Raw genomic sequence first — 12439 nt, 5'->3', positions numbered from 1 at the left:
ATTTACATTCCCACTGACGGTGTGCCAGAGTTCCCTTTTCTCCGTACCCTTTTCGGCTTGTATTATTTGTAGAGTTTCTGATGATGGGCATTCTGACCGGTATGAGGTGGTCCCTCGTTGTGGTTTGGACGCGGCATTTCTCTGATGATAGCGATCAGCCGCGTTGAGCATCTTTTCTCATGCCCGTTGGCCATCTCTGTGCTGAGACTCATTCTTTACAAGGAATTTGCCCTTACCGTGCATTCCTAGGTACAGAGTCCTTCAGTCAGTCGTGTACAAGGACTGCACAAAGCCGTCGTTGAGACCTGTGTGTTGACTTGTTGGCGTCGAGGGATCCGTGGGACATCTCAGTCACAGAGTGCTAGAAAGACTGTCAACGATTTAGGTTTCCACATTTTCAGGACTCGGGTCCCTCTCTGAGGTTAGCGCTCTCTGAATTGTTTATGTTGCAACGCGAGAACAGCGGAGCCTGGCTGTGAATGCCGGGCTGCCTTTTTGGTTAATACATACTTGATTGCGAGACTAGATGGGTGATTAATTGGCTGGGTCTCTGCCGCTTGTTGATCGCTCATTTTTAATATCATGCACTCAAACAACTGGATGCGGTCCTGGCCTCACCGGCGAAGCTTTCGATGCTGATGGAAGGCCTCCGTTAACTCCTGCAGACCCTGACCGTGAGCACGACTCAGGACTGTGGAAAGCCAGTCTCAGTGCAGGTGGAGCTGTAAAGATGACACTTTTTTGCGCTTTCTGTTCGGGAGTTTTGGCTGTATTCTTTTTGATGCTTTTGTGAATGATGTCTTCTTAATTTCATTTTCAGATTGTTGATAAGTACTTGCAGGATATTACATTTTCATGCAATAGGAGAACTTTTTTTTCTTCCTAGTTACAGGAAGAGATCTTTTTTTTTTCCTCCTGGTTCACTGCCTGTGTCTGTGGCAGTGAGTTTGTATTGACTTGAAAGACCTTCTGAGGGCTTGTTTGTACCCTTTGGTTAGCCCCCAGTTTTTAGTTCCTCAGAGCATCAGTAAGAGAGGCTACTAGATTAAAAAAGAAATTATTTAGAGAATTTTCATTTAAGATGATTTACTTTGGTTGGTTATAAACCACAGCAAGTTCCAGAAATAGTGCCGAGAGGTCCTGTGTACTGCCTCCTCCAATGGTGCCCTTGTTACATAACTTCAGACCAACAGCCAAAGCAGGAAATCGGCATGGCGTAACGTAGTCACTTTGTCCACGGTCCCTGCTGGGAGTGCACCGGTTTCTGCTTGCACTCATTGGTGAGTTACACGTTTTTAAAGATAAACATTCGTAATACCTCGTCTCACAATCCTTGGGTGGAGGATAAATGGAACAAAAGGGGATGGAATGAGTTAGGGCTTTTAAACAGGCACCCGTTAAAAGATTCCCTTGACTTTCCTTGGCAGCCAAAGTGGATGGGACAGGTGGCAGCCCACCCCGGAAGGCACGGGTCGCTTTGAGTGGTTAAAAATCCAGATGTGTGCAGTGCCTGAGCTCCCATCAGGGGTGTGCTCCTTTGGTTTTCAATGCTCAGATAATACAAGCTAGTTCCCAGGTCTGGCAGGGGCATGGGTGAACACAGTGTGGAAGAGAAACCGCCCGCGCCGCCCCCAACTTGTCTATTGAAACCCGAAATCACAGAGTCTGGCTTCATGTCCTTAATGAGTTGCCACGGCCCTTGTTCAGTAAATGGATGGAACAGCCTCTTCTGTTCCCGTTTGGTGATGGTTTGCTATTATTCCACGCCATCAGGATCCCTCTTTGGAATTTCTTCCCTCTCTTCCTTTTGGGTGATGGTGTACCACGCGTCTGGCTGGGACAGTGGAGATGCTATTAATAAACTGATACATAAAATGGACATGCCTCTCCCACCCCATGGAATGTGGTAGAATGGTTTTCTCCCCCTCCACCCCCCACTCCTCTTGGCTTGGTCAGTGATAGTCACAAGACAGCCGTGAGATGCGTGGCTCTCTGTGGGGTTGCAGGAGTGGGACAGCATCTCTTATCTCGAGAGCCACCCCGTGTGCGCCCAACGCCCCGGGGGAGCAGCCCAGACGAGCCACTCAGGGGCTCGCTCAGGACAGTAGCTGTCGCTCTGGCATCGAGAAGCCCCCCCGCCCCCAGTGCGTGTGAGTGTCCGGTGCACTTGCAGGAGCTGCTGCTGTGGCTTGAGCCCCTGAGACGTGATCATAAAACTGGGAAATTGGTCGGGAAGGTCACTGACACAGGGGAGGCTGTCAGATTCGTACAGAGGCTTGCGGGCTGAACCAGAAAGGGCCTGGTGGGCAGAAAGGAGATGATGAGATGACTGTTGCCTGGGACTGGGGAGCTGGGTGTCGCAGCTCGTGAGTGCCGAGGGATGGGGTTGAGGACTGCTACTGGGGTTCCTGGAAATGCTCTCTTGATTGAGCTGCTGGCTGTTGCACGAGTCTGAATTTACTGAAAGCTCTTCACTTGCATACCTTCCACTGAGTGAATTGTCTTGGTATGTGCTTTCTATCTCAGTAACGCTATTTTGGAAAAGACCCTGATGCTGGGAAAGATTGAAGGCAAAGGGAGAAGGGAGTGGCAGAGGATGAGACGGTCAGAGGACATCACTGACTCATGGATGTGAGTCTGAGCAAGCCCTGGGAGTTGGGTGATGGACAGGGAAGCCTGGCATGCTGCAGTCCATGGGGTCGCAAAGAGGTGGACGTGGCTGAGCGGCTGAACGACAGCCACATTATGTAGGGGGATCGTTCGTCATGCATTTGGCAGAAAGTACTTAGGTCTCCTTTGTGACGCTGGAGAGTCACGGGGACCAGAGTCAGACACGACTTAGCAACTCAACAACAGGAGCTGTTTTAAAACAGATTCGGGACCGCTTTCATACTTTGTGCCCTGAACATCTGTCCCGTGATCACGTGTGGTGGTCAGAGGCGCCCCCCCGCCCCCCCACCTGTGAGGACAGGGTGTGACTTCGCGTTTGGGGAGAGCAGATTCGGAGATTGCGGCTCCGGAAAACACGTCCCGGTCTGTTATCTCCGCTCCAGCCCCAGTTAGGAACTGGGCGTCCACAGTGAGTGGGCAGACAGTGGCTGCTATCTGAGGAAGTGGGGCGGTATCTTCTCTGTGTGTACATTTTCCCTTTTCTCAGCCCCCTTTGACTCCTGTCTTCCAGCAAACAGACAGCCAAGCAAGAGAAAGCGTGAGATTAGGGAGGGGAGGGAGCGTGGCATGCTGCTTTCATTTACAACAAGATACACATCTGGGAGGGAAGACAAAGCTTCCCACACTTCCAACACAGAGATGAAGATGGAGACGTCAAAGGGGCAGACTTGGAAAGCGTCCTTCTGAATGTTGAGGGGTAGGAAAAATTCTGAAAACAGGGGTACCTCAAGTCACCCTCATCACCTTTCGTGAAATTGATATCAGCTCAGTTCCGTGTAGTCATGTCCAACTCTTTGTGACCCCATGGACCGCAGCATGCCAGGCTTCTCTGTCCTTCACCAACTCCCGGAGCTTACTCAAACTCACGTCTATCGAGTTGGTGATGCCATCCAACCATCTCATCCTCTGTCGCCCCCTTCTCCTCCCGCCTTCCATCTTTTCCAGCATCAGGGTCTTTTCCAGTGAGTCGGTTTTTCGAATCAGGTGGCCGGAGGATTGGAGTTCCAGCTTCAGCATCAGTCCTTCCGATTAAGATTCAGGGTGGTTCCTTTCCCTGCCGTGGAGGGGAAGTGCTTGACACACATGTGTGCTTGTGTGTGTGACCCCCAGTTCTATGGTTTGCTCTCCGGTGAATCTCGCTTGGAAGTAATTACAAGTTTATCCTTCGAAGTCATGTGAACTATTTCTCCATTCATAAGCAGAGCTCTGTTTTAAAAAAAAAAAGCACATCCAGGTGGTCATTTCATTTTCCTAACACTCAGCAATTTTTGCCACAAGCTTTGTACAGTTGGCCCCGTGCTTAAGCTAATCAGGGAATGACTGAAATTAACCATCGGGGGCGATGGAGCCGAGATGGGAGTGAGGGAAGACATGGAGTTTGTGTCTCCCCAGGAACTTAGCAGGCATTGGTGGGGGGCCTTGGGATTCATGGGGTCGCAAAGAGTCAGATACGACTGAGCGACTGAACTGAACTGAACTGAACTTGGGTAGAGGGCAGACAAGACAGCCCCAGGGACTACCAGGGGTTGTTATTTTTTACTCTTTGTTCTGGTTATTTTTATTTGTTTTTCATCTCTCTTTTTTTTTAATCTTTTTTTTATTTGTATTCCCTCTGAAATCCCACTGCTTGTGGGATCATGGTTCATGGGCCAGGGATCGGTCCTGAGCCCCTGAGTCTGAAATGCTGAAATAACAGACTCCCCAGGCCCCAAGGAATAGTAATCAGAGTGAGGTCTCCATCTCAACACCAAGACCCAGCTCCAGTCAACTGCCCGAGAACTCCACCACTGGAACCTCAGGCCAAACAACTAGTGAGACGCGCACAGTTTCAAACCCATCAAAAAAAAAAAAAAAAGAAAAAAAAAAATTCCCCGTCAGGTTTAAAAAACCATTAGCACTTAGTCTCCTAAGAAATGTTGTCTGCTGCTGCTGCTAAGTTGCTTCAGTCGTGTCCGACTCTGTGCGACCCCATAGACGGCAGCCCACCAGGCTCCCCCGTCCCTGGGATTCTCCAGGCAAGAACACTGGAGTGGCTTGCCATTTCCTTCAGTGCATGAAAGTGAAAAGTGAAAGTGAAGTTGCTCAGTCGTGTCTGACTCCTAGCGACCCCATGGACTGCATGCAGCCTACCAGGCTCCTCCGTCCATGGGATTTTCCAGGCAAGAGTACTACCATTGTCTAAACAGCTGTCTGGTTTTTTTTTTTTTTCTCTGATTGGGGTGTTGGTTGGAGCTCTCCTTGGGGGGTTGGTAGAGCTTGCGGGATCTTGTTTCCTGAGCAGGGATCAAACCCAGGCCCCCTGCATGGAGATTGCAGTGTCCACTGCTGGGGAGCCAGGGAGGTCCCTGAAGAGTTACCCTTTGCTATTTTGTTGCAGCATTTAAGTCACATGTCTTCCTTGTAAGCAGCTGTGCACTCAACACAGCAGTGTGGAACGGCAGAAGAGGCAGGCTGGGGATTGTAATTGCTGAGTGAGGAAGTGGCTCAAGGCTGCGGGGAGGAGGGACCACCCCACCTTTTGCCCCAGTGGAACCAGCGCTCCTTTGCGTGTTTCATCTGCAGGCAGAGGACTTCTTGGTGTGACTTCCTGCGTGTTGCAACCCGAGCAGCCTGTCCGGCCTCTGACCTCTGCTGTGTGGACTCCAGCCTCATTCCCGGGTACCCAGTGCGTTCTCAGTGGCCAGGGTCACGTCCCCAGCTTGGCACCTGAACCTGGACTTTGGGGCTGGAGTTAGTGGTGTGGCCGAGGTGGGGAGGGAAGGATAAACGTCATCGGTGATGGACATGTGGTTTTTTTGGGTGCCCGCTATCCGCAGGCGGGAATGTCTGTCCTCCCTGAGCCTGCACGAGGCATCCACATCCGTGGAAAGGCTCTTCCTTGTTTGGCAAGCGGGGCAACCAAACTGGGGGTAGTGATGTGCCACGTCGCCAAGACAGAATGGGGACTTCAGGGTCCATGCTCTCTGCAGGGCAGCGTTCTGGTTCTCAGCCGCCCGAGGTTTATTCACCCCGAGTTCATGGCACTGATTGCTCTCAGGATTCCACAGGGACCTCGGGACTCGGGGTGGGGTCACGGGCCGGGAAGCTGGAGGCCTGGGCTGGGTGCGTGGGAGCCCTGGAAAAATTGGACGGTGTCCGGTTCCAAAAACCGTCTCTTGAGCCGCAGCGTGAGACAGGCTTCCTTGAAGGCAGAGGCCAGACTTGGCCTGCCACCTGTTTTGGTACAGCCTGCGAGCTCAGAATGGTTTTGTATTTTTAAACGGCTGGAAAAAGCCTCCTATTCTGTGACACATGAAAATGATATGAAATTCCCAGTTTTGCTGGAACCCAGCCATCCCTGCTCGTTCAGATAGCGTCTGGGGTTGGTTGCCTTCTCCCTCCAAAGGGAGAGTTTCCCTCGGGCCCCTGGAATCCTCCTGTGTTGACTCTCTGGCCCTTTCAGAACCGGCCTGAAAGGGGATCTGAAACGGTGGGATCCCTGCCTGTCCGACTCTTTGCCACCCAGTGGACTTGTAGCCTGCCAGGCTCCTCTGTCCATGGGGATTCTCCAGGCAAGAATGCTGGAGTGGGTTACCATGACCTCTTCCAGGGGATCTTCCCGACCCAGGGGTCGAACCCACGTCTCACGCATTGCAGGCAGATTCTTTACCAGGTGAGAAACTTGGGAACCTGGTATTCCACAATTAGAGAGTCACGTGTTTGACATGAAACTGTGTCCCAGTTAAGACGTGATGGTCCCAGGAAAGGTAGAGTGCATTAAACTGGGTGTATGTGCACATGTGTGTGTAAAGTGGCTCACTCCTGTCCGACTCTTTGTGATCTCGTGGACTGTAGCCTCTCCAGGCTCCTCTGGCCGTGGAATTTTCCAGGCAAGAATACTGCAGTGGGTTGCCATGCCCTCCTCCAGGGGATCTTCCCGGCCCAGGGATGGAACCCAGGTTTCTCATATTGCAGGCAGATTCCTCGCTTTGTGAGCCACCAGGGAAGCCCACATTCAGCTGTGTCAGCCTTGTATATGGCAGGGTTGCAGTGGATGGGGTGCTGGCTTCATCAGAGCAGATCAGGGCCGGTGCATAAAAAGAGGGGTACAGGGTGCCCCTGAGCTTGGTGGTGAAAGGTTGTCGCTAGGAGCCGTGAATGATGCCGCGATTCTTGGGCCTCCGAAGGACAGGAATTTGTTCTGGGGCCTGTGACGAGGCTTCATGGCTCAGAGCTTGTGTGTAATAAAGTTTTAGTAAAGTATAAAAGAGATGGAGAAAGCTTCTGACATACACACCAGAAGTGGGCAGAAAGAGTGCCCCCCTCCCACACCCTGCTGGTTTTTAGCAAGAAGTTAGCAAGCTGCTAAATTAGAGGAAGGAAATGTCTCAAAATTCAGAGACTGGCACCAGGCCCCTCACCCACAACATGCATTCTGAGATAACATTGGCACCAGGCGAGTCATCCAGGGCCATAAAACGATTGAAGAAAGGCAGGTTTCCGAGCAAATGCATGGTTTCATTAACATTGCTTTAGGGGGCATTTCCATGAGTAAAACATTGGTTTGTTGAGCCATTATGGGTTCTGAGTCTTAGGCCAATGACTTGAAGACAGAGTCTAGGGTAAATACAGACTTCATTAACGTAGCTTCAGGAAAACATTTTCTTAAGAAAAACGCATTGGTGAGCTCAAGGTTTGAGAAAAGTGAGGTTCAGGTGGAACTGGGTGTCATGGCAATGCAGAGTTTTAAAAGAAACCTTTAAATTTTGTGTAGAGCAAGGGGAAAATAAAAGTCTGACACCTGTGCTGTGTTTCCTCCTGTGGATTAGGAGAGAGAAAAAATTGTCTGACACTTTGCAGCCTGTTTCCTCCATTTGGTGACCCGTGGCTTTCCAGCCCATTACCCTCTCAGTGGGAGAAGAGAGGAAGTTGGGTCATCAAGAAGAGACCTTTGTCAGAACTTCTCTGGTGTCCAGTGGCTAAGACTGCCCTCCCAGTGCAGGGCGGGCCCAGGTTCGATTCCTGCCCAGGGAGCTAGATTACGCATGCTGCGGCTAAAGACCCTGCATGCTTAACAGCTAAGACCAGGCACCGCCAAACAAATAGAAACTCCCCCTAAAGAGACCTTTGTTCGTCTCTCTTTGGGAGAGAAAGAGAATCTCCTACTTTCTCTTCATCCCCGTCTCAGAGTTGCTGGTGGATAAAGACCACTGCTAAGCTTCCATCTCCAGAGGATGAGATGGTTGGGTGGCGTCACCGACGCGATGGACATGAGTTTGAGCAAACTCCGGGAGTTGGTGATGGACGGGGAGGCCTGGTGTGCTGCAGTCCACGGGGTCGCAGAGAGTCAGACACAACTGAGCGACTGAACTGAACTGAAGCTCCTCTCTTCGGAGGAAGATGTTCTGCTCGCTGTAGGTCTTGGGGGACAGCCCAGTACCATTGGTACTCAGAACGCAATTGAAAGGCAGGGCCCACTGCTGGGAGGTGGAACAGCTAGGATTTGGCATGCAGTCTTCTTCCTGGGTGCTGACTACATTCTAGCACCTTCCGTGGAAGGCTTGGCTTAAGCTACTAATGGCGGTGACCCATTTCTTGCCTTTCTACCCATTTTTTTTTTTTTTTGATATGGACGAATTTTTTAAAGTCTTCATTGACTTCGATACAATATTGCTTCTGTTTTCTGTTTTGGTTTTTTTGGCCTCCAGGCAATGTGGGATTTTAGCTCCCCGATCGGGGTGGATCCTCTACCTTTTGGATTGGAAGGTGGAATTCTTAACCACTGTACCACCAGGGAAGTCCGTTACCCACTGTTGTTTTTCTGGGTTGTTTTTCCTGAAGGCTGGAGTTTTCCAGGTGGAGCTAGTGGTAAAGAACCCACCTGCACAAGCCAGGAGATTTGAGAGACCCGGGTTCTAGCCCTGGGTCAGGAAGATCCCCTGGAGGAGGAAATGGCAACCCACTCCAATATTCTTGCCTGGAAAATCCCACGGACAGAGGAGCCTGGCGGACTACAGTCCATGGGGTCGCAAAGAATTGGACTTGACTGAACCAACTTAGCATGCAAACGCGCTAGAAGAACTTTTCTCAGTGAGAAGCCAGTGCAGCCTTGGACGATATCACACCTGTAATTTGGAGCCCACTTTACTTTCCGGTTTCTTCTTTAAACCTGTCTTGTGTTGATGGGCATGGTACGAAGCCAGGGTGTCCCATTAGCTGCGGTATCCTGGGTGGCTTCTGTTTTTTCCTTCCCATTTCTTCTGTTTTCTTTCTAGATTTCTCAAGCCCTCATTGCCATGTGCTGGAGGCATCCAGTTCTTCTGGTTGGGAGTGGCATGGAGAGGGACGTTGCAGAAGGGGTCAAGTTGAGGCTTTAACAGCAACAGTGACGGAGCCAGGGGGTATCGCTGGTGGCTCAGATGATAAAGAATCGGCCTGCACTGCGGGAGAAGCCAGTTCGATCCCTGGGTCGGGAAGATCCACTCCAGTATTCTTCCCTGGAGAATCCCATGGACAGAGGAGCCTGGCAGGCTATCGTATGCAGGGTCACAGAGTCAGACACTCCTGAACAATTGACAGACACAGACACACACACACACAGCCCAGATCTTTTTCACTATTAACCTACTTTGAAAGCTGCTAGAAGAATCGTAGTCTGGAAACTTCTCTGCTTTCTCCTCTGCTCCTCGGACAAGATCTACAAATAACTTCAGGGAGAGCTGGGCACCTGGCTCTTTGGTCTCCTTGGCCTGGGAGGTATCAGGGTAGGAACTGAGGCTCCCAGGGGCCTTGGTGTTCTTTGGGAGATGGTTGGTGGAGCCAGCTATTCTATTTTTCCTGGACCCACCCCTGCCTACCATTTCTTGTCCCTTTAAATATGCTCTGTTCACACCTTCCCTTCCTGTGCCAGGAGCTGGAACACGTGTGCAGGAGTGCAGAACGGGATGGATCACGGTGCTCTCAGGAGCAGGTCGGACTGGGATGCTCAGCTGTTTTAAATGTGAAGTAGAAGAGCCTTTGGAGAAGGCAATGGCACCCCACTCCAGCACTCTTGCCTGGAAAATCCCATGGACGGAGGAGCCTGGTGGGCTGCAGTCCATGAGGTCTCTAAGAGTCGGACAAGACTCAGCGACTTCACTTTCACTTTTCACTTTCATGCATTGGAGAAGGAAATGGCAACCCACTCTAGTGTTCTTGTCTGGAGAATCCCAGGGACGGGGGGCCTCGTGGGCTGCCGTCTCTGGGGTCACACAGACTGAAGTGACTTAGCAGCAGCAGCAGAAGAGCCTTTAAGAAGGGTCTCCTGTTCTAGATGAACAAGTGTGTGACTCTGAGGCCCTGTGCTTAAGTTGGACAGTGAGGTGGTGGAGGGGTTGCATTGCATCTGTAGCAGAGGCTGTTGCGGGTGCCCTGAAACTTCATGTGGCGATTGCCTCAGCAGAGAGTGGGTGAAGTGCCCTGGAGCTCTGGGATGGGGGAGCAGGCAGCGATGCAGTGGGGCAGGTCTGGGGAGGAGAGCCGTGAAGGAGCATGTCCACAGGAGCGCAGGGAGCCGAGAGAGGTGGGAAGGAGCAGCCGGAGAAGCAGGGGCTCTCAGGCCTGCAGAGGTGGTTCAGCACCTAGAGGTTGGGAACCCCCTGTGAGAAGCCATGGGTGGTTTTCGGCATTGGGGAGCAGTCACTGGAAACGGGGTGACGGGCGAGAGGCTGGAGGTGGCTGGGTGCGTGCATCTTCTGGGAGGTCCAGCCCTGAAGGTCAGCAGAGAAGTGCAACAGCCTTTGGGCTTCCCTGGTGGCTCAGTAGGTCAAGAGTCTGCCTGCAACGCTGGAGACCTGGGTTCAATCCCTGGGTAGGGGAAAGATTTCCCTGCAGAAGGGAACGGCAACCCACTCCAGTATTGCCTGGAGAATCCCCATGGGCAGAGAGTAGCCTAGCAGGCTACAGTCCATGGGGTTGCAAAGAGCGGGACACGACTGAGCTCGACAAAGCACACACCAAAGCCTTTGGGAAGGAAGCTAATGTGCGGAGAGCGGTTTTAGTGTGGGGGAAGACCGGGTGATTGGATGGACGCTAACAGGAGGTGAGGCTTCCCTGGCTGCTAGGACCAGAAGGAATCCACGTGCAACGCAGGAGATGTGGATTCGATCCCTTGGTTGTGAAGATTCCCCTGAAGAAGGGCATGGCAACCCACTCCAGTGTCCTTGCCTGGAGAATCCCGTGGACAGAGGAGCCTGGCGGGCTACAGTCCACAGGGTTGCAAGAGTCGGACACAACTGAGCAATTAGTACTTTTTTTTTTTTTTTAACAGGAGGTGAGAGGTTCAGAAGTTGACATACAGGATGTGGGCTGTATTTCTTTCCCTTGGAAAAGGAGAGGTGGGTACATTTCTTGTGAGACACATGGGAAGGTGGTGAGGGTGTAGACTTTGAGAGCGACGGATTCGAAAATGATTTCTCTTTAAAAACTTTACCGAAGGATGACCAAATGTGAAGGTCTTGGTTTTGTGAGAGAGCCAAGCGTCCTGACCCAAGGGAAGCCAGACGTTTTGGGGCAAGCTAATGCAGGAGACGAATTAGGCTTTCAGACTGCTTCAGAAGAGAGGCTGTAAGCTTGGTGTAGAGAGCTTGGCGATGTCTCTCCTTCCTGCCTGCCCTTCTCTGCAATCACCGGCCGTACTTGGAATCAGAAAGTCTTATCTAGAGTAGATAAGTAGATAAGTAGATAAGTAGTCTTATCTACTCTAGATAAGACTTTCTGTTTAACAGGCTGAGCTCACTGCTTGGGTTTTAAAAAATCAATGGATTGGGACTTGCCTGGTGGTCCTGTGGTGAAAGATTCCACCCTCCCAGTGCAGGGGACCTGAATTGTACAGTCAGGTCCCATATGCTGCAACTAAGACCCAGGTGGTGGTTTAGTCGCTAAGTCGTGTTTGACTCTGTGTGAGTCCCCATGGACTGTAAGCCTACCAGGCTCCTCTGTCCATGGGATTCTCCAGGCCAGAATACTGGAGAGAGTGGCCATTCCCTTCTCCAGGGGATCTTTCACCAACCCAGGGATGGAACCTGGGTCTCCTGCATTGCAGGCGGATTCTTGACCACCTGAGCCACCGATCTGTGTGTGTGTGCGTGTGTGTGTGTGTGTGTGCGCGTGCGTGTGTGTGTGTGCGTGCGTGTGTGTGTGTGTGCTTTCCTGGTGCCTCAGTTGGTAAAGACCTGCTGCATCCACGTAAATAATTTTTTTTTAAAGCCACCCACTGTTGCTGGTCTGTGTATGGGCTTCTCTGGTGGCTCAGTTGGTAAAGACCCAGTGCATCAAGTAAATAATTAAAGAGGAAAAAAAAAAGGCTTGACGCATAAACCAGGGCAGACTGAAAAGGATTCATCGAAGATGGTCTCATTGAGCAAATATTCTCCAGCAGGGCTTTTTCCGCCATGGTGATGCGTATCTGTATCCTTGCTGTCCAGTGTGGGAGCCGCTGGCCACTTGCGGGTGTGGATTTACGGGGCGTCTCATGAGCCAGCAGGATGAGGGCTTCTGTAATGTCCTATCAGCAGAGCCTCCAGGGGCCAGGGCTTGGGGAAGCTGAAAGTAGCTGAGGGGAAAATGGCCTGGGTGGGGTGAACACAGAGGATTGGGAGGGGAGAACGTCTGCGTGCTCATGGCCCTTGCGAACCAAAGCTGGGCTAGCTATATTTTCCTCTCTTCTCGCTTCTGTTTGTTTCTTTGTATTTATTTTTTCTCTTTGGCTGTGCCGGATCTCTGTTACTATGTGCAGGCTCTCTTTGAGAGG

General features: G+C 51.4%; 1 protein-coding gene across 6 annotated transcripts in view; it reads left to right on the top strand.

Moving 5' to 3' along the window:
• TBL1X (transducin beta like 1 X-linked) overlaps nt 1-12439 on the top strand; it is a 246677-nt gene that overhangs the window by 25869 nt on the left and 208369 nt on the right. Inside the window, exon 2 of one of the 6 annotated variants that reach the window (XM_059883397.1) lies at nt 10958-11024. The exons of the other annotated variants lie outside the window; for them this stretch is intronic. The gene's annotated coding sequence lies outside the window, so the exon portion shown is untranslated. The remainder of the gene's footprint in view (nt 1-10957; nt 11025-12439) is intronic. 6 annotated transcript variants of the gene reach the window in all.

Source organism: Bos taurus, chromosome X (assembly GCF_002263795.3).
Source record: "Bos taurus isolate L1 Dominette 01449 registration number 42190680 breed Hereford chromosome X, ARS-UCD2.0, whole genome shotgun sequence".
NCBI lineage: Eukaryota > Metazoa > Chordata > Mammalia > Artiodactyla > Bovidae > Bos > Bos taurus.
This window is presented reverse-complemented; position numbering and strand designations above follow the sequence as displayed.